Source organism: Stegostoma tigrinum, chromosome 24, assembly GCF_030684315.1.
Source record: "Stegostoma tigrinum isolate sSteTig4 chromosome 24, sSteTig4.hap1, whole genome shotgun sequence".
Lineage (NCBI taxonomy): Eukaryota > Metazoa > Chordata > Chondrichthyes > Orectolobiformes > Stegostomatidae > Stegostoma > Stegostoma tigrinum.
Genome location: NC_081377.1, coordinates 7,245,331 through 7,268,541, shown reverse-complemented (window position 1 = coordinate 7,268,541; position 23,211 = coordinate 7,245,331). Strand labels below are relative to the sequence as shown.

The 23,211-nt window shown below is 42.0% G+C and overlaps 1 long non-coding RNA gene across 1 annotated transcript; it reads left to right on the top strand.

Annotated features, from left to right (window-relative positions):
- The first annotated feature begins 2,169 nt into the window (after positions 1-2,169).
- LOC125465150 (uncharacterized) lies at positions 2,170-22,396 on the top strand. Its single transcript, XR_007250180.2, has 3 exons — positions 2,170-2,269; positions 21,606-21,828; positions 22,105-22,396. It is a non-coding gene; the product is annotated as an uncharacterized LOC125465150 (long non-coding RNA).
- The last annotated feature ends 815 nt before the right edge of the window (positions 22,397-23,211 follow it).

The following is a 23,211-nucleotide window of genomic DNA, read 5'->3' as shown; positions in this document are numbered from 1 at the left end:
CATGCCCCAGTAAATTATTTTTAACCTGGTTTGTTCTTTATTCTTTTCCGTGACAATCTACACTATGGCATTCTGTTCACTGCCCCTAATTGTTGCCCTATTGACATTTGATGCATCTGACTCACTCATTCCCCTGAACAAGATCCAACAATGTCTCCTCCCTTATTGGACTAAAATGTACTCATGTAGAAATCTAAACTGATCACATCTGATGAAGGGTCTGGGCCCGAAACGTCAGCTTTTGTGCTCCTGAGATGCTGCTTGGCCTGCTGTGTTCATCCAGCTTCACACTTTGTTATCTTGGATTCTCCAGCATCTGCTGTTCCCATTATCACTGATCACACTCCAGGAATTCTTGCCTCTTTCTGTCCCATATTTCCCTCCCAATCTATGATAGGATATTTAAAGTCAACCATTATAAGTACTAAACAATTGTATCAGTAACATCCCAAGGCCTTTCACAGGAGCATTGCAAAACCAAGTATAACACCAACATTGATCAGGAGATATTATGTCAGAACCATAAAACCTGGCCAGAGAGGTAGATTTTGATGAGTGACTTGAAGGAGGCAAGTGCTGCACAGAGGTATTGGGAAGGAATTCCAGAACTTGGAGGAACCGAAAACATGGTCATAAATGGTGAAGCAATTAAAGTTAAGAATTCCTGAGAGACCAGAATTAAGAGAAGCGCAGATATCTCAGAGGGTTGTGTTGCTGCAGGTGAGTGTAAGAGATAGGAAAAGGCCAGGCCATAGGATGTAAAAGCAAGGCTGAGAATTTTGAGTCAAGACATTGATGGGAGAATTAGCCTTGCTGCAGCTGAAGACATGGACATCTAATTTTTGGGTGATTTCAAGTTTTCAGAAGTTGAAATATGCAAGACCAGCCAGGCTAATTGATAAGTTTAACTAATGCTCCATAACGACAATGAATGAGTGTTCACCAAAATAAAGGACAATAATGTCAACACGTGTGATGTTACTCCAATTCTCAATCTTGTCATTGTAGTGGCAAAAATGACCCATTAATTTTCGACTTCCATCTTCTGATTTTAATTCCTGAGACTTTCGTGACTGAAATATTATCAAGAAAGGAAAACCATTGATGTAAAAACCAAAAGAACTGTGGATGCTGTAAATCAGGAACAAAAACAGAAGTTGCTGAAAAAGCTCAGCAGGTCTGGCAGCATCTGTGAAGAAAAATGTCAGAGTTAATGTTTCAGGTCTGGTGACCCTTCCTCAGAACAGAACCATTATATAAGCTGGCAAGAATGGTCACCTGACTAGTTTGAGCCAAGTCCCTGAAGTCATAAAAGAAGAGCCAGTCTAAGGCTAAACATAACATTGTTATAAAAGGCATTGAAACTCAGATCTGTTTCTCTTTATTGATTCACACCTTTCTGCAAGTTTTATATATTAAGATGAAAGTTGCCAGCAGTTTATCCAACTCAGGAAAAAAAATAGGAACACACAGTGAAATATATTTACAGCATCAGCTTTTTGGACAAAAAGGTAAGGAAAAGCACTAAAACTCTCTCTCTCTCCCTGTATTTTCCATAAAAATGGAAAGACATATTGCTGAGGATACATATCATCAATTAAATAACCAAGGTCTCAAATTAAAATCTAGCATCTCAAGATTTTTAGAATTTATTAAATTGACTATTTTTGGCCTTCCTTTTTGTACTGGATACTCCTCCCTTTTTAAAGATTTAACCTGTACTTACGTATTTTTTGATGTGCTATTATTTTTGTCAAGATAAGAATGTAATAAAACCCCTCCCTCTTACACTCAAGAAAATCTTGCAGTTGCCTCCTTAATTTTGACCAGTACTGTGGTTTATTTGAAGTGTGATCCAGCTGCATGCCAAAAAAAAGTTAAAAATCTTTGTTCCGACTAATCCGCTTATAAAACTGTGCATGATGGAATGCAAATACTGCATATGAAGTCAGTGTAGCAGGGATTGAGGGAGTCATTGGCTTTGAACTGTATTTGCTTCCAAGAAGATACTCGACTTTGATTTCTTCTCATTTAGAAATCATCTGATGATAGAGACTTTTCCATTTAAGTCAGTCTGGTGTTGTTTATTCCCTGTGCTGGAATCTAGTTTGCAATGTCTGAGCCTGACTCTCAAATTGTCTTTATGTCTAAGTTTCAGACATCGTGTGTTCTGGGTTCTCATGTTGAGCTGGATGTAGAGCATTGCCCTTCATATGAGTGAACCATCTGACTGCCGAGTGACCTCTGATGAGCATGCCCTCAATTACAGGTATGCAGCCCTTCACAAATTCCTCATTTTTGGTAATTTTGTCCTGTCACCTGATATTACAAATAGATCTCAGGCAGTAAAATTGGAATGCTTATGTTTGTTTTGTGAGATGTTAGTAGACTGTTCATTTCTAGCACCTATGAAGACGATATAAAAATTACCGTCTGTTAGAATTGTTTCTTTTCAGTGACACAAATTAAATGCTTTTTCCATAGTCTTCAAGCGAGCCTGCTAATGCTGAGCTTTTGCCAGGCAGTGGTTGATTTCACCATTGTGCAAAGTGTTGTTATTATTACATTGTGTAATGTCGGAGGATGTCATCCAGTCTGTCAATGTCCTGCTGCCTGGTTGAGCAGAACATCCTGAGATCTCATGCAAAACAGATCTGTGTAGAGCTATAGAGTTATACAGCATGGAAACAGACCCTTTGGTCCAACTCGTCCATGCTGACCAAATATCCTAAATTAATCTAGTCCCATTTCCGAGCATTTGGCCCAAAACCCTCTAAATCCTTCCTATTCTGATACCCATGCAGATACATTTTAAATGTTGTTACTGTACCAGCCCCCACCATTTTCCTCTGTCAGCACATTCTATATACACACCATCCTCTGCATGAAAAGGTTGTCCCCGTAGGCCTCTGTTAAATCTTTCTCACCTTAAAGCCATGCCCTCCAGTTTTGGTCTCCTCCATCCTAGGGAGAAGGCCTTGGCTATTCACTCTATCCATGCCCCTTTCAAACAAACTATTGCACCATGCAATTAATTGCGATCATGCAAGAAACAATGTGCTGTTAAGACAAGGGATTCTTCTTAGTAAGTGTTAATAATGGTTGATCCTCTACCAATAGAAGCCAATTAGGTCTTTGGGACCAGTCAGAAGGAAGAGAATTGGGGACAGCATCTTACTACCCATAACTACCACATACTCCTGTGCCCAGATCTTTGCATTCATCCTGAAATGTGACTTAGAGGATAAGACAATCAGGGTGAAGCCATAAAATTAGATATAGACCATAAGATATAGGAGCTGAATTACACCATCTGGCCTATTGAGTTAGCTCTGCTATTCAATCATGGCCAATATGTTTCTCAGCCCCATTCTCTGGCCTCCCAGAACCCTGGATGCCCTTACTAATCAAGAATCTATCTATCTCTGTCTTAAATACACTCAATGACTTGGCCTCCACAGCCCTTTGCAGCAACGAGTTTGACAGATTCACCACCCTCTGGCTGAAGAAATTCCACCTCATCTCACATATAAGTGGCTTTCCCTTCACTCGGGCTTGGCCCCCCCCCCCGCCAAAAAAACTAGTGGACATAGAGAAGATGTTTCCACTAGTTCCACTAGTGGAAACATCTTCTCTATGTCCACTCTAACCAGGCCTCCTAGTATTCTGTAAGTTTCAAGCAGTTTCAATCCCACTCATCCTTCTAAATCCCATTGACTACAGACCCAGAGTCCTCAACTGCTTCTCCATCTGACAAGCCGTTGGCCCCAGGATCATTCTCATAAATCTCCTCGGGGCTCTCTCCAAGGTCAGCCCAAAACTGCACACAGTATTCCTAATGCGGTCTGACTAGCCCTTACACAGCCTCAGCAGTACACCCTTGTATTCTAGCCCTCTCCAAGTGAATGCTAACATTGCCTTCCTAACTGCCAACTTCCTGAACTAGGACTCCTAAGTCCCTTTATTCTTAAGATGTCCGAATGCCTTTCCCCATTTAGAAAATAGCCTGTGCTTCTATTCTTCCTACCAAAGCACATAACCTCACACTTGCCCACATTGTATTCTCTTGTAGCTTGTCCGAGTCCGTCTGTAGCTTGCTTGGATTTTTAATACTCCCTGTTCCTCGACGCATCATTGTGTCATCTGCAAGGTTAGCAACAATGTCCTCAGTTTATTCATCCAGGTCATTAATATATGATGTAAATAGTTGTAGCCCCAACACTGACCCCTGTGGAAGCCCATGTTATCATTTAACATCCTGAAAAAGATCCATTTATCCTCACTCTCTGCCTCCTGCCAGTCAGCCAATCCTATATCCATGCCAATATCTTGCCCCTAACACCATGGGCTCTTATTTTGCTGCCTCCAGTGTAACAACTCATCAAAGGCCTTCTGGAAATCCAAATAGATCACATCAACTGGTTCTCCTTTGTCTAACTTGTTCATTACCTCATCAAAGAATGCTAACAGATGCATGGTGGCATGGTGGTGCAGTGGAGGGTGCTGCTGCCTCATAGTACCAGGGACCTGAGTTCATTCCAGCATCGGGTTACTATCTGTGTGTAGTTTGCACATTCTCCCCGTGTCAGCGTGGGTTTCCTCTAGGTGCCCTGGTTTCCTCCCAAAGTCAGTGATGTGCAGGTTAGGTGGATTGGCCAAGCTAAATTGCCCTGTAGTGCCTAGGGATGTGCAGGTTAGGTGGGTTAGCCGTGGTAACGCAGAGATAGAGTGGGAGGGTGGGTCTGGGTGTGAGGCTTTTCCAAGAGTCATTGTGGACTCAGTGGGCTGAATAGCCTATTTCTACACTGTAGGGGCTCTGTGATGATGACTTCCCCTTGACAAAGATGTGCTGACTCAGCCCTATTTTAACATGCACTTCCAAGTACACCACAATCTCATCCTTAATAATGGACACAAATCTTATCAATGACAGAGGCCAGGCCTATAATTTCCCATGTTTCATCTCCCTCCCTTTTTAAACAGCAGTGTTACTTTAGTCATTTTCCAGTCCTCTGGGATCAAATCTGACTTCAGTGATTCCTGAAAGATCACCACAATACCTCTACAATATCTTCCATTATCTCCTTCATTAATCTGGGGTGTGGTTCATACAGCCTGGGTGATTTATCCACCTTTTGACCTTTCACCTTACCCAGCACATTCTCTTTAGTGATAGCCACAACATTCAGGATTGTTTGGTGCCATTAGTCACAAGAAAGACATGGAGAGAGGTACCACATAGCGTCACACCGACCATCATGAAATGCACAAATGATGCCAATTAATTTTCAGGACAGATTTATTTATACAGACCACGGCCTTACTGGTTCATCATGTCAAAAGCCCTGGTCAGGTCAATATCTGGCACCTCTTATTTTGTTCACAGGACTTTTGCTGGATTTGACATGTTTCAAAGATTATGCCTACTGATCCTCAACACCCATAGAAGCTATTCTGCAATACTGCGTTCACAGAGTTGATGAGCTAAGTTAAAAACCACCAGTTTTTGGTCGGCTTTTGCAAGAACTTTACCTGCTTTTGAAAGAAAGGATATTCCTGATGGTATTCACTTATTAATACTTAATTATTATTTAAGTGTATAAATACATTGTCTTAATAAGAATAATGAGTAGAAGTAGTCATTGAGTCTCCTTCACCGTTCAGTAAAATCATGGCTGATTTAATAATCCTTAACTCCAGCTTCCTGCTTTTTTCCCTGACTGATTCCCTTATTAATTAAAAATCTCGATATCTCTATCTTGAAGCACTTAACAACCCAGCCTCAACAGCCCTCCAATGTGAAGAATTCCACAGATTCACTACCCTGTCAGAGAAGATATTCCTTTTCATCTCTGTCCTAACTTAGCAACTCTTTACTCTGTAATTATGCCTTCTGGTCTTAAGTCTCCCACAGGGGCAAACACATTTTCCTCACCAACTCTGTCAGGGCCCTACGAATCTTGCATGTGTCAATAAAATTACCTTTTGTTCTTCGAAACACCAATAAGAGCAGCTCATTCTTTCCTCACGAGACAATTCTGCCAAATCCCGAACCAAGCTGGTGAACCTCCACTCTGCTGGCCATTTCACTTTCCTTTTCCTTTCTTTCTTCTTGTTCTTCTCTCTCCTCTCTGTAGCAGCCCCATCCCCTGCCCTTTTAACTACCTACCTAAGGAGTCGGGTTATGACTGAGAACCATGTGGCAGGAGCTGAACACAGGGGCCGTGTACTGTGGATCACCTGTGGGCTGGTGTGACATCGGCGGTGAGAGTGGGCCAGTGCGGGCATTGACGGCGGTGACAGCAGGCTGGTGAGGGCAGTGATGGCAGTGAGAGTGGGCCGGTGAGGGCAGTGACGGGGTGAGAATGAGCTGGTGAGGACAGTGACAGCGGAGAGAGCAGGCCGGTGAGGGCAGTGACGGGGGTGAGAGCAGGCCGGTGAGGGCAGTCATGGCAGTGAGAGCAGGCTGGTGAGGGCAGTGATGGCGGTGAGAGTGGGCCAGTGAGGGCAATGACGGCGGTGAGAGCAGGCCAGTGAGGGCAGTGACGGCGGCGAGGGCAGTGACAGGGGTGAGGGCGGGTCCGTGAGGCAGCGACAGTGTGAGTGGGCCAGTGAGTCGGTGACAGTGTTGAGAGCAGGCCTGTGAGATGGTGACAGCAGTGAGATTGAGCCGGTGAGGGCAGTGATGATGGTGAAAGTGGTCCAGTGAGGCTGTGATGGCGGTGAGAGCAGTGATGGTGAGAGCAGGCCGGTGAGGTGGTGACATTGAGAGGGCGGCCAGTGAGGTGGTAACAGGGGTGAGAGTGGGCTGGTGAGGCGGTGACGGTGAGAGTGGGGTGGTGAGGCAGTGACGATGGTGAGAGTTGGACCCATGAGGCGGTGACATTGAGAGTGGGCCAGTGAGGTGGGGATGTTGAGACTGTGCCGGTGAGGCTGTGACGGTGGTGAGAGTGGGCTGGTGAGGCTGTGACGGTGGTGAGAGCGGGCCGGTGAGGCTGTGACGGTGGTGAGAGCGGGCTGGTGAGGCTGTGACGGTGGTGAGAGCGGGCCGGTGAGGCTGTGACGGTGGTGAGAGCGGGCTGGTGAGGCTGTGACGGTGGTGAGAGCGGGCTGGTGAGGCGGTAACAGCTGTGAGAGCGTCCTCGCGATTGGAGCGGCGCCTGGACCATTGTGGAGATGGAACTTAGGACTCTGAGATCTAAACTTTTTCTCATGCTTACCTTCTGGCTCTGTTAAATCTTTTAATTATGGTTTTTGTAACAAAGTGGGTGCTAGTGAATAACGACTTTGTGCATTTTCTCTGTACTTATGTATTCCCATACTTAGTACATGTGACAAATAAGTAAATCTCAATCTAAATCTAACCTTTATTGGCCTTCCTCCAATGCTAATATGACTGTTGATGAGAAACCCAGAACTGTTCACGGTATTCCAGCTGTGATTTGACAGGTGGTTATACGTTCAGCAAAATTTCCCTATTTTTATACTCCATATGGTACATTTTGTAATATCAGCATGTCTGAAAGTGATTTATTGTTCATGAAGAAAATGTTCGAAGTTCTGATTTCACATTAGGTATTGTCAGTAACAACATCACAATATTGACAGCATCACAATAGTTAGCAAAAATCTCCTGTGCATACATGGCACCTTTAAAAGCGTTCAGAACAAATGTGTTAATGAATGAAATGACAAACCTTAGCTACCACAACTTATGTTTAAAATGAGGTGATTGCTGTACTTTTCAATGAGATACAAACCATGAATCAGTAACAGCAGTAGGCCATTCCAGAGGGGACTGCTCCACCATTTAATAAAATCATTGCTGACCTGATGACTGCACATTCCCACCTATCTCCTGATAACCTTTCACCCCATTGATTCCAAGATTCCATCTACTTTCCTCTTAAAAATAATAACTGAGGAAGAGAGTTCTAAACACTCAGCAGCAACATAGAAATTACTGAAGAACCTCAGCAAGTCTGGCGCACCTGTCAAAGAGAAACTGAGTTAACACTTCGAAATCAGTCGTTAGAATGCTCACGGTCAGAATACCTTCTGTCATCATCTGTGAATAAACATTTCCCCCTCATTTCTGCTTTAAATGGAAACCATTTATTGTTAAACAGTGCCCCACCAACCCCAGACAGTTTTAAATTTCTCTACAAGAGAAAGTATCCTCTCCATGTTGACCCTGTCTAGTTCCATAAGGATCTGATAAATTTCAATTAAGTCACCTCCTCTAAACTGTGGCAAATACAACCCTTGCCTCTCCAACCTTTCTTCCTCAGATGACCGACACATTTCAAGTATGAACTGCTTGAACTGCTGCCAATGCATTTGTTTCCTTCCTTAAAGTAGGAGACCAATGCTGTATAAGCTTTAAAATAAAGGAATTGAGTACTTTAATCAACAATTTATAAGTAATGTCTGTTCCACACATATAGAGCTCCGACTAATCATCAAACCACATATTAATATTGCAAAAGTTCAAATCATACCCCAAGTATTGTATGGTGGCCAATGGATAATATCTCAATGGAAAATTCTAATATCTTCATTCATCTCTTCAGAGTAAAGTAGTTTCTCATTCTATCCTGTTGGAGTGATTTCCAGTTCATCTCTCAGAATGTAAAGAAGTATGCATCGGCAGCCGCGTATAGAATAAAAGGCTTACATAATAATCCTGGGCCATACCATCATTGAACTAGACAAAGGAGAATGAAAGAACTATCATTTATATTGCGACTTACATAATCTTCATTGATTTATTGTTACATATACTGAAATACAATGAAAAGCTTTGTTTATGAGTGGTTTGGACAGATCACAGCAACCAAGGGTGTACAGATCAAAAAGACTTAGAGACATACAGGTTACATTGCACAGAGTGTGCACTAGCTGAGATCAACGTTAGTAAGATCAGCATCACTTGAGGCTAGAGAGTCCTTTCATCAGTCTGATAATGGCTGGGAAGAAGCTGTTCCTGAACATGCTCATGTGTGTGTTCAGGCTTCTGTATCATCTGCCCGATGGTAGGGGTTGCAGGAGGTCATTACCGGGGTATGATGTGTCTTTGATTATGCCAGCAGCCGCTCTGCAGCAGCGAGTCATGTAAACAGAGTCCATAGATGGAAGGTTGGTTTCTGTGATAGTCTGGGCTGTACACTTTCTGCCATTTCCTATAGTCCTAGGCAGAGCAGTTGCCATACCAGACCATTATGCACCTGGACAGTTTGCTTTCAATGATGCATCTATGGTAGTTGGTGAGGGACCTTACGGACGTGCCAAACTTCCTTAGCTGCCTGAGGAAGAGGAGGCATTGTCGTACCTTCTTGACTGTTGCATCTCCATGGGAAGTCCAGGACAGGTTGTCAGTTATCACCAAAGAAACTTGATGGCCTTCACCCTCTCATCTTCAGTTCCGGTGATGCAGATGGGAGTGTGTTCTCCTCCTTTCTTTCTGAAGATGATGATCCGTTCTTTAGTTTCACTATAGTTGAGAGACAGATTGCTTTCATTGCGCCACATCACCAAGACCTCTATCTCCCTTCTGTATTTTGACTTGTCGTTGTTAGATATCTGTCCCACTACGGTGGTGTCACCAGCGAATGTGTGGATGGCATTCATTCAGAATTTGGCAACACAGCCATCGGTGTAAAGGGAGTACAGTAGGGGGCTGAGAATGCATCCTTGGTGGTGGGGGGGGGGTGCTCCAGTGTTGAGTGTTACTGTGGAGGAGGTGCAGATACCTATCCTCACTGATTGAGGCCTGTGGGCCAGAAAGCTGAGGATCCATTTACAGAGGGCAGAGCCAAGTCTAAGGTCATACAGTTTTGAGATGAGTCTGGAGGGGCTAATGGTGTTGAAGGCGGACCTGGAGTCAACAGGGAGGAGTCTGATGTAGGTGTCTTTGTTGCTCACATGCTCCAGGGATGGGTGTAGGGCTGGAGATGTAACCTCAGAATGCTGCAAAATATTTCACAATTAACAAAATACAAGACAGAAACCGGTTAATAAAAGGTTTGCTACGGGACCCAGGATTGCCGGTTGATCAAATATTCCAGTTGATCAAGAGATCCACATATCTAATGTAAAAGCACACACCAAGTAATAGAAACATAATGCAGGGAGTATACACATCACTGTCATACTTTATTTATGGCATAAATAGATTAAACAATAACGCAACGTTGCCTTAAATAAAATTTAAGGGCAGAGAGTCTTCTCATTCACACCCCAACTGACTTCTTGGACATCGTGGAGATTGTGAAAATTCAGTAACCTTCCAGTTTTCAGGTATGTAATTATTGTCAGTTTATCGGTTCATCAAGTGCCGGTTAAAAGGAAATTTGCTGTGTTATTCTAAGTCAAGGTTCCTCAAGTTGTTATGGTTCCAGATAGAATATCTCAAATTGTTACACATCCTGGTAAGGAGGGATAAACTGGCTCCCTTCTTTATTCACCCACACCATCAGTTGGTTGCCATAAGGTTAACTTAAAGAGGAGCTTTTCCTTACGGATACTTTTTTTCCAGGCCACATGAACTTAAGTTTTAAAAGGAGCCATTTAAAACCAAGCTTTCTTCAGTTAGCAAAGAGAAACATGAAAATTAGTAATGCAACATATTTACACAGGCTCAAAATTATTTGCAAAGAGCAGATAGTTAACTTATGTCTGATGCAGTGATGTTTAAGATAGCATTGGCGATAATTGTATCAGGTTTTAAGATGTTTAGTTGTGCAATGAAACTCTGAAGAAGAGTCATACTGGACTCAAAATGGGCTGCCAGACCTGCTGTGTTTCTTCGAATGATAGAGTCACGCGGCACGGAAACATGCCCTTCAGCCCAACTTGTCCATGCTGACCAGGTTTCCAAAGCTAAGCGAGTCCTGTTTCTTCTTTGGCACTTCCTGTTTTTATTTCAGATTCCCGGCATCCAGAGTATTTGCAGATTTGCAGAAGACCTGAGATTCTGCAGTTCCACTTCTTCTCAACAGTGACAGAGTACATTTGTCGTCATGTTTCTCTTTTCTCTGGCTATTCGCTAGCTGGGACCTAGCATTAAGAATAGGAGAGGAACTTACAACATACGGGTGACTGAGGGTTACAAAGTTCATTCTGTTACAAATGCTAAGATTAGCCACATATAATTGTTTCGCCTCTAACTCAAATTGAAACAAAGTGCACCAGCTGTGTCTATCTGAAGAAGTGATACGGAAATGATGTTGGATTGGGATGGACAAGGTCAAAATTTGCATGGCACCAGGTTATAGTCCAACAGGTTTATTTGAAATCACCGGCTTTTTCAGCACTGCCCCTTTGTCAAGTGAAAAAGGTGCAGCACTCCAAAAGCAAATTCTGACCTCATCTGAAGAAAGGTCATAAGACCCAAAACATTAACTCTGCTGTCTCTGCACAGATGCTGCCAGACCTGCTGAGTTTCTCCAGCAACTTCTGTTTTTGTTTCAGCTCTGACTATGATTTTCTTTTGCAGTAAAACCTTTCTGCCCTCCTTGTTAGTGATAAGGAAATCATGAGTGGGAGCACATTAAATCTGCCTTCTTCAACCTCTAGCATTGCAAGTTCTCAAAGGTGCAAAATATTTCTGCAGCTGCAATCTTGCCCATGGATGTAATGTAGCAATAGGAGGGAAATTAACATTTCATGATAGAATTAACTTAGTTATAATTGCACTCTTAATGCACTCTTAGGGCCAATCAAGGATAGTAGTGGTAAGTTGTGTGTGGAGTCAGAGGAGATAGGGGAAGCACTAAATGAATATTTTTCAACAGTATTCACTCTAGAAAACGACAATGTTGTCGAGGAGAATACTGAGATACAGGCTATTAGACTAGGTGGGATTGAGGTTCACAAGGAAGAGGTATTAGAAATCCTACAGAGGGTGAAGATAGATAAGTCCCCTGGGCCGGATGGGATTTATCCTCGGATCCTCTGGGAAGCCAGGGACGAGATTGCCAAGCCTTTGACATTGATCTTTAACTCGTCATTGTCTACAGGATAGTCCCAGATGACTGGAGGATAGCAAATGTCGTTCCCCTGTTCAAGAAGGGGAGTAGAGACAACCCTGGTAATTATAGACCAGTGAGCCTTACCTCAGTTGTTGGTAAAGTGTCGGAAAAGGTTATAAGGGATAGGATTATAATCCTATAGAAAAGAATAAATTGATTAGGGATAGTCAGCATGGTTTTGTGAAGGGTAGGTCGTGCATCACAAACCTTATTGAGTTCTTTGAGAAGGTGACCAAACAGGTAGATGAGAGTAAACCGGTTGATGTGGTGTATATGGATTTCAGCAAGGCGTTCAATAAGGTTCCCCACAATAGGCTATTGTACAAAATGCGGAGGAATGGAATTGTGGGAGATATAGCAGTTTGGATCGGAAATTGGCTTGATGAAAAAAGACAGAGGATGGTAGTTGATGGGAAATGTTCATCCTGGAGACCAGTTACTAGTGGTGTACCTCAAGGGTCGGTGTTGGGTCCACTGCTGTTTGTCATTTTTATAAATGACCTGGATGAGGGCGTGGAAGGATGGGTTAGTAAATTTGCAGACGACACTAAGGTCGGTGGAGTTGTGGTTAGTGACGAAGGATGCTGTAGGTTGCAGAGAGACACAGATAAGCTGCAGAGCTGGGCTCAGAGGTGGCAAATGGAGTTTAATGCAGACAAGTGTGAGGTGATGCACTTTGGTAGGAGTAACCGGAATGCAAAGTACTGGGCTAATGGTAAGATTTTTAGTAGTGTAGATGAGCAGAGAGATCTCGGTGTCCATGTACACAGATCCTTGAAAGTTGCCACCCAGGTTGACAGGGCTGTTAAGAAGGCATACAGTGTTTTAGCTTTTATTCATAGAGGGATCGAGTTCCGGAACCAAGAGGTTATGCTGCAGCTGTACAAAACTCTGGTGCGGCCGCACTTGGAGTATTGCGTACAGTTCTGGTCACCACATTATAAGAAGGATGTGGAAGCTTTGGAAAGGGTGCAGAGGAGATTTACTAGGATGTTGACTGGTATGGAGGGAAGGTCTTATGAGGAAAGGCTGAGGGACTTGAGGCAGTTTTCATTAGAGAGAAGAAGTTTTAGAGGTGACTTAATTGAAACATATAAAATAATCAGAGGGCTAGATAGGGTGGATAGGGAGAGCCTTTTTCCTAGGATGGTGACGGCGAGCACAAGGGGGCATAGCTTTAAACTGAGGGGTGAAAGATATAGGACAGATGTCAGAGGTAGTTTCTTTACTCAGAGAGTATTAAGGGAATGGAACGCTTTGCCTGCAACGGTAGTAGATTTGCCAACTTTAGGTACATTTAAGTCGTCATTGGATAAGCATATGGGCGTACATGGAATAGTGTAGGTTAGATGGGCTTGAGATTGGTATGACAGGTCAGCACAACATCGAGGTCTGAAGGGCCTGTACTGTGCTGTTATGTTCTATGTATGTGCTATGCATGTTCATTGATTAATCTAATATTTTATTCTGCTTAGCTGTGATTAATGTAGATTTTGGTACTTCAATGTGACTTTGTTTAGCCTCACTCAACAAGTAATGCAACATGAGATAGTGGCAATGGACAGAAAGCCCCGATTAGCTCAGTCCCACTTCATGATTGTTAGAACATGCAAACTTCAAGATTGAATAGGGCAGATTTGAAACACCCCCAATTTATTAACTCCTTAACAGCAACAAATAAGGCAGAAAATTGTTACAGAAATAAAAGTCGTGATCACCAGCTATGCTTTTGTTTTTATTTGCTTGAGAGGCAGAACAATTATATGTAGCTAAACTTAACAGTTGTATTAAAGTTAACTTTGTAACAATGTAGCTTTGCAACTGGATAATCTTTTACAAATTTTATTAACAAGACTAAGTACTGATTGAGTAAAAATATTTCATCACTGCAACTTCTTGCATACCCTCTATCACAATTTATTTCGATTAGTACTTTATAATTTCCTGTATTAATTTTTTATGGCTTTGAGATTATAAGCAACTTTTTTACAGTCTTTTACCATTTCTTAAGAAAAAGGTAATTAAAAACTCTTTCCAGGCATTCAAACACTACAAAGACAACAAAGCTTTTAACATTTGACCTCTCAAAGTCAAATCGTCAATGATAAGTGGTAGAGGAAGGTTGTTGCTGAAATAACTTAGCTGGGAGCATGTTAGCCTGAAGATCCAGAGGTTCCTAGTTCAATCAGTGAATTTTATTAGTTTCAGATGCATATCCATATTGGTCGCCAAAGTAGCAACACACATCATCATTTGAATGCCTGCAAATTGAGAGAGGAAAATGCTCAACATAGAATACCTACAGTGTAACAGTAGGCCATTAAGTTAGTTGAGTTGTCATTGACCCTCTGAAGAACATCCCACACAGACCCAACCCCTGTCCGTGTAACCCTGCTGTTTTACCATGGATAAATCACATAATCTGCACGTCCCTGGACACTATGGGCAATTTAGCATGGCCAATCCACCCTAATCTGCTCATATTTGGATTGTAGAAGGAAACCAGAGCACTGAGAAGAAACCCATGCAGACGCATGGAGAACATGCAAACTTCACACCGACACTCCCCCAAGGCTGGAATTGAAACCAAGGCCCTGGCTGTGAGGCAGCAATGCTAGCCACTGAGCTGCCCTCGGCTGACAAGACCTCTGAAATAATAAGAACAGGAGTAGGCCATTCAGTCCTTCAAGCATGCTGTCTTATTCCAGAGGATCATGGCTGATATGACATTCCTCATGACCAATTTCCTGCACTTTCCCCATAACCCTTGAGTCCCTTACTGATCTAAAATCTGTCTATCTCAAATATATACAGGGTCTCTACCCCCAGCATCTCTGTGATAAGGAGTTCCAAAAGCTGTCAAACCTCTCAGAAATTCCTTCTCATCCCAGCCTTAAGTTAGTGCCTCCTTGTTCAAACATGGGTCCAAACATGTTTAGCTCTTGCAAATAAAACAATCCCTCAAACTGGGGATCATCCTAGTGCACCTTCTCTGAACTGCTTCCAATGAAATAATATCTTTCTCTAAATAAGGGGACCAAAACTGCTCACAATACTCCAAATGTGGTCTCACCAGCATCTTGTACAGTTGTGGTTAGAATTCCCTATTCTTATTCTCCAAACTCCTTGAGATAATGGTCAATTTTACATTAGTCTTCCTGATTACCTGCTGCAGCTATGTGCTTGCTTTCTGTGTCTCATGCACAATTACCCCCAAGTCCCTTTCTACTGCAGTTTTTCTCCATTTAAATAATATCCTGTTCACTTGTTTTCCCTTGCAAAATCAACAACTTGACATTTTACCACATTATACACCATTTTGCTCATTTATTTAATCCATCACTATCTCTTATCTCTGTAAAAATGGCCTTGAACTTCCCATTGCCTGCCATGTCAACACATCAGCATGTTCCCTGGCCTTCATCTCTGTCAGGCTTGATGCAGTGCTCCACTGAAGCTTGGTGCGTGCTGGAAGAACAACACCTCATTGTCCGCTTAGGAACTCTACATCCTTCTGTACTCAGTATCAAGGTCAATAATTTGAGGGCTTGAGGCCATGTCCTTACCCTAAACCCCATACACCAGGGCTGCTACCACACACAACCCATTCTCAGCTATTAATAGCACCTACTAGCAGATCCAGTTGTGCCTTTAACTACTCCTTTATCTTTCCACCTGTTTTTCTCTCTCTTTGTGTTCTATCTCACCCTATTGTTGACTCTCCCCCAACGCAACTTCTGTATAAATATCAACTTCTTCCTACCGACCATCAGTTTTGAGGAAGAGTCACTGGACCTGAAACGTTAACTCTGATTTCTCCCCACAGATGCTGCCAGACCTGCTAAGCTTTTCCAGCAATTCCCGTTTTTGGCTTTGTTTCTATATTTTCATGTTGCTATTTATCTGATTTAATACAAACTTCTCCAATTAACTAAGAATTGAGATGACAAGCTCAAGAATATCAAACATTTGGTTTTGATAGTTTAGCGTTTCCCTTTTCTAGGGGGCCAAATGGATACAGGACATATAGAACCATCTCTTAGTTTAGCAACAAATTTTTATACATTAACGGGGTGAGGGCATTGCTGTCTAAGCAGCATTTATTGTCCATCCCTAATTGCCCAGAAGGCAGTTCAGAGTCAACCACATTGCTGTGGGTCTGGAGTCACATGTAGGACTGACCAGGTAAGAATGGCAGTTTCCTTTCCTACAGGACAATAGTGAACAGATTTTCTGATAATCAACAATGGATTCATGGTTGACATTAGATTCTTAATTCCAGATATTTATTGAATTCAAATTCCACCATCTGCTGTGGCAGAATTCAAAGCTGGACCCCCAAACTCAGAGAAGGGACAATAAACAAAACATAATGAGGAGGATGTGCCCATGGATAATCGACAGATGAAGGAGCCAATCAGGAAATAATGGGAGCTGACATTAGTCAATGCCCATCACCTTCAGAGCCAATTGGAGATTGATCATGCATCCCTTAATCAAGTTAGCAATATTCTGCAATCAGGGTGTAATGATGTCACTGATCAGGCTGTGGGTTGTGGCTTGGAAAGAGTGAAGAAGCAGTGATATACTGTGACAAAAGCACGCATCAAATTTGATAATGATGTTATCTTGCTTTCCAATCAGAAGCAGCAGATGTTTGAGATATTGTAGAGAAACCAGAGACTGAAATGTTGACACTTGCTCTAAGCTGAACTGGAAAGCAAGAACTGCACTGCACTGAGGAAGTCACTGCCCTCCATTGATCAGTATTGTTTCTAACTTAAATCAAATCTGCACTAGACTGGCAAAATCATGACCAATCAGACTTTACTTAGCTGAGCTGAACATTAAGATTGACAGTTAAAGAAACAGAAACTGCTGGAAAAGCTCAGCAGGTCTGGAAGCGTCAGTGGATAGAAATGCAGAGTTAACGTTTTGGGTCCATGACCCTTCAGAATCCGGCAGTTTTGGTTTCTGATTTCCAACATACGCAGTTCTTTGTTTTTTTTTTCTGTTTAAGATTGACAGTTAATTGTTCTTGTTCATCTACATGCCAATGATAGCCCAACCAATAGCACCCTCTTCCTATGTTGTGTAAAATCATATTCCTTTGTTCACATCTGTTACTTGTGTTCTGATGAGTGCAAAATAAAAAGCTTCTACTGCCCCCCACATGTAATCACAGACCATAGAATGTGCCAATCTATAACACTCGGTTGTGAACTGCTCTTTCTACTAGAAGACCAGTAAGTTTCAGGCAGAACAAACAGCATCATTCACAGAATATATGGACAGCATGCCAAAGTTGTTGTTTATTTCTATATGCATCCTTGGGGAGGTAGACCACTGAGTCTTGAGATAAGGAGTTATCCAGGATGAAATTCAATGTAAATAAATATTTTTTTCCAGTAAGTAGAAGTGCAGGTGCTGGAAATCTGAGAAACAAACAGAAAGTGCTGGAAAAACTCAGCTGGTTTGTCAGTACTTGTAGAGAGAGAAGTTAACATTTCAAGTCTAAATAATGTCCAGGGCTCAAGCGTTAACTCTGCATTTTTCCGAGACTCACATGAGGAGCTGTATGCTGGTCTGCTTCCTTCGTGAGTAGTGGCAGAGGCACTGAGAGTCTGGGCATGTAGAAAGAGGGAGTTGGTCACTATCAGCCAGTTACATCTCAGTGTTGGTTTGAATGTAGTGAGCAATTCTGTTAAATGACTTTGAGAGAACCATTCAATAGGATCCAGTTCCTTTTCTACACCTGCAAGACCTTGAGGAAGTTACACATGGAATGCTCCCTGATGGACTTGTGGTCAAAGTTGCTCTTCTGTACTAATGAGAGTTGGATAGTGAGCAGACAGGGCTGGGCAGCAATGGGACGTTTAGTTCCATTTTGATGTTTGCTTTGCAACAGAATGTATCAGAAAATGTAATTGCTGACATTTGCACCTCAACATATAAATAAATGGGATATGTGGTCTTCTATTGCATGTAAAAATACGTCTGATGTGTCGGTTACACTAAATATTTTTGGGCAGATCACTCAAAAAGAGTCAACTGGAAGAAACTTGAACATTAGGTCTTATTTAACTTCATAAGTTTGGATGTTCAGCCACTTGGTGGCGACAAGTCTTTTTTTTGTTGACTCGCACACAATTAATTGAAGAAGAGCTATTCAGGTACAGATAGGAAAACCTACTTCAATCACTCTTTGATAACACCATCTCAGTTTTGAAATTCTCATCCTCATGTTCAATCCCTCCATGAACATCTCCCCCCATTGACATAATCTCTCCCAGACTGACAACCCTCTGAGATCTCTATATTCATTCAACTTCGGCTTCTTGTGCACCTCCAATAGCCTCGACTAAATCTTAGCAGCTGTATTTTCTGCTGCCTTGGTCCTGTACTCTAAACTTTATATGCTCCTCCTGAAAACATATCACTTAAACCAAGTGTGTAGTTCTATGGAAGTCTTGTGGTGCAGTGGGTAGCTTCTTTATCTTTAAGCTAGGAGTTCCAAGCTTCACCCCAACTTGATGCATGACAAAGGTGGTTTTTAAATATGGAAAATAAATAAGCACATTAGGAAGACATGGCATCAGATATAATACTGCTGGGAAGATTTAATTTCAGTGATGGGCCAAACAGCATGGGATTTGACATTTTGGAGAAAACAATTCTTAAGATAGATAATTGCTTCCAAATTAGTTGGTAAATCAGAAACTGAATAAGCTAATGCATTTCTGTGTGCAATTGGGAGTACAGCTGATGATGTCATAACCCATCAGGGGATAAAAGAAGCACCAGAAAGTTTTGAATAAGTATTGAAAGCCATTGACAATTATGTTAACCTCAGAACAAATAAAATTCTTGTCGGAACAAGATTTAACAGAAAGGTTCAACAAGCTTGGGAATCTATTAATAATTCAAATATGTATCCTAGAAGGAATGGGAACAGTCCATAATAAAAGTAAAACTTAAAGCATTCCTACAGAAATAAATGTTCCAGACTAAGCCTTTTAAGCTTGATACAAGGACAAGTCTCACTATATTGTCAGATTATGAAGAATGGCTTTAAAAAAAACTGTCAATAGCTGACAAAGGCATAAACAAAAGGGCCAAGAGGTCCATCACCTATGATTAAAGGTATACTACAACCAAACCTCCAACACAAGTAGCTTCAGAGAGCAGAGAATTTATACATTTACTAATGCTCACTCTTTAGTATGAATGCATGTCTTGAACTCAATCTTTTTCAAAGGGCAGAAGAAGTCAATCTAGTTAGAGACAAGAAACAGTTGATCCAGGAGTCAGAAATATACAGCACAAAAACAGACACTTTGGTTCAACTCATCCATGCCTAAATAAATCTGCTCCCATTTGCCAACATTTGGCCCATATGCCTCTAAGCTCTGCCTATTCATATACCCATCCAAATGCCTTTTAAATGTTGTACTTGTGCAAGCCTCCACCACTTCTGGCAACTCATTCCATGCACACACCACTCTGTGTATGAAAAAGTTGCCCTTTAGGTCCCTTCTAAAACTTTCCTCTCTGACCTTAAACCTATTCCCTCTAGTTTTAGACTCCCCCACCCCAGGAAAAAGACCTTGCCTATTTACCCCATCCATGCACCTCATGATTCTTTAAACCTCTATAGGTTTACCCCTCAGCCTCTGACACTCCAGGGAAAATAGCCTCAGCCTATTCAGCATCTCCCTGTGGCACAAATCTTCCAATCCTGGAAACATCCTTGTGAATCTTTTCTGATGCTTCTTTTATCCCTTGATAGGTTTAACATCATCACCTGTCCACCCAATTGTACATAGAACATCCTTCCTGTTGTAGTAAGACCAGTATTGCTTGCAGTATTGCAAAAGTGGCCTAACCAATGTAGTGTACAGCTATAACATGACCTCCCAACTCCTATACTCAATGCACTGACCAAAAAAGGCAAGCATACCAAACACCTTCTTCACTATTCTATCTACCCGTGCTTCCACTTTCAAGTAACAATAAACTACACTCCAAGTTTTCTTTGTTCAGCATCACTCCTGAGGGCCTTACCATTAAGTGTATAAGTCCACCCTTTATTTGCCTTTCCAAAATCTGGCACCACACATTTATCAAAATTAAACTCCATCTGCCACTCTTCAGCCCATTAGCCCATCTGTTCAAGATCCCATTGTACTCTGAGGTAATCTTCTTCGCTATCCAACACATCTGCAATTTTGTTGTTATCTGCAAACTTCCTACCCATACCTCCTATGTTCATGTCCAAATCATTTATGTAAATGATGAAAAGCCGTGGACCCAGCACCATTCCTTGTGGCACACCACTGGTCACAAGCCTCCCATCTGAAAAGCAACCTCCCATAACATCTTCTGTTTTCTACCTTCGAGCCATCTCTGTGTACAAATAACCAGTTCTCCCTGTATTCTGTGTGATCTAACCTCATTAACACATCTACCATGAGAAACTTGTTAAATGCCTTACTGAAGTCCATATGGATCAGGTCCACCAATCTGCCTTCATCAATCCTCTTTGTTACTTCTTCAGAAAACTCAAGTTCATGAAACACGATTTCCCATGCACAAAGACAAAGTTGACTAATCTTTTGTGCCCCTGAGATGCTGCTTGGCCTGCTGTGTTCATCCAGCTTCACACTTTGTAATCATAATCAGTCCCTGCCTTTCCAAATACATGTAAATCCTGTCCCTCGGGATTCTTTCCAACAACTTGCCCACCACTGGTCAATAGTTTCCTGGCTTTTCCTTACCACCTTTCTTAAATAGTGGTACAATGTTAGCAAACCTCTAGTCTTCCGGCACTTCACCTGTGACTATCAATGATACAAATATCTCAGCAAGGGGCCCAGCAATCTCTTCCCTAGCTTCCCAACAAGTTCTGGGGTACACCTGATCAAATCCCAGGGATTTATCCACCTCTATGCATTTTAAGATGCAGTTCCACACATAAGTGGCCTTGCTGATCCTTAAGGGACCCTATTCTCTCTCTTGTTGCCCTTTTGTCCTTAATGTATTTGTAGAATCCATTTGGATTCTGCTTAACTGTATTTGCCAAAACTATCTTACTTTCCCCTTTTGCCTTCCTGATTTCCCCCTTAAGTATACTCCTACTGCCTTTATACTGTTCTAGGGATTCACTCAATCTCTTCTACCTCTATCTGACATATGCTTCCTTCTTATTCTTAACCAAAACCTCAATTTCTCTAGTCATCCAGCATTTCCTATACCTACCAGCCTTGCCCGTCACCCTAACAGCACATCACAGGACTCTCATTATCTCATTTTTGAAGGCTTCCCATTTTCCAGCTGTCCCTTTACTTGCAAATATCTGCCCGCAATCAATTTTTGAAAGTTCTTGCCTAATCCCATCAAAATTGGCCTTTCTCCATTTCAGAACTTTTAGATCCGGTCTATACTTTACATCACTATTTTAAGACTAATAGAATTATGGTCACTGGCCCTCAAAGTGCTCTCCCACTGAGACCTCAGTCACCTGCCCTGCCTTATTTCCCAAGAGTAGATAAAGTTTTGCACTTTCTCTTGTAGGTATATCCACATGCTGAATCAGAAAATAGTCATGGAACAACAAGTCAAAGAATGTTTGGTTAAGGAACAGCTTGTCATGGATCAACCTGCAACGAAGAATGAGAGAATGTTTCATAGGGCTTCCTCGCATGATGGTAGAACCCAAACAGAAAACAGAATCCGTTGAAATTAGTTATGTCGGCACAAAAAAGTTTGTTTCATATTGAAAGCAAGATGGAAACCTGTGAGTATACTGTATCGGCAGAAATGTTTTACATTGCTATCAACACGTGAGAGAGTACATGCCACAAACATCAGCAAGGTTTGCAAGCAAACACTCGCAGTCATATCGTCAAGCACAGCCTCCTTGAGTTAACTGTTGCATTTTCCCCTGAGGTAACTCAGAGTGTGACACAGATTGGTTAACAAAGTTCGGAAAGATTTACATCTGATGTTAGACGCTGCAGTGATTCAGATGATACAAATTCACGTGGAGAATTTCATTTTCTTGTCTTCTCAGGAAGAATCTTCAGTAACAGTGACAGAAATCATGCTAAGTAAGAAGCAATCCTCAAGTAGCAGAACGGAGGAAGTAAATATAATGGCTTCGCCAATACTGAGGCTGAATAAAAGAATCCAAGCTAATCGAATTAGAGAGTCTACACACTTCAACACTGATTTACCAGCAGATCAAGAATAGACATCTGCTGACACACATTGAAGATGTGCTGCAACCAACCTGATGGGAGCCACCACGGAGAAGAGAAGGCCAATGTCTAGTGATCCTGGAGATGGTCAAGAAGAAATAGCCTGGTTCAGGGATCCAGAAGAATGCAACAAAGAAATTGCTTGTTTCAATAGGATGGTCATCATTTGTGAATGAATACACAACATGAACATTCCTCCAGATGTTGCCATGGACTACTAGGCTGTTTCAGCATGAAAAATGGCCTCAGTGATAGAAATTTTAGAGATTTCAGTCTGAGGGAATTTCCACCTCAAACTGCCTATTATAGTTTCAAAGTCAACAGTCTTTAACCCAACAACCCACCAATCTTCCAATTCCAAAGAGAATACATTCTAGATCCAGTCGTGCTGGTGGGGTCCCAGTCTGGTGACAGTTGAAACAGCAGGAGTGAGGAGAGGTTAAAGGTTGGGACCAGTGGCAGTGACAGTAGGGTAGTAAGCTCCAGTTTAGCGGGGAGGTGGGGGAGGAAATGTTGGGTCCCAGTGGGGTGTCATATTGGGATTGCAGAGGGATTTGGGGTAGTTGTGGGTGTATGAGCTAAATATGGGGTCTATTAAATAGTCGCTCGGGAATTAGACTATGTATTTAACAGTCTAACTTTTTCCGAATAACACTTTTACTTAAGTTAAACAGAACGACCCAAAGTCTCCAATTTAAAAACTTCCTGGGCATTCCAGGTGTGGAGGAATTGCCCAGCGGAAAATTCAATTTCCCAGGCAATTTCTTCAAATTGTGCTATGGTAGGGATTCTGCAGTGTCCCCATGTACAGTTCACATATCATAGGAATAATAACCATCTTGCCAAATCAAAATCAATGTTTATCGTATCAGTGTAGCTTGAACTTAGTTACTAACATGCAACTACAGTTTGTTCATTGC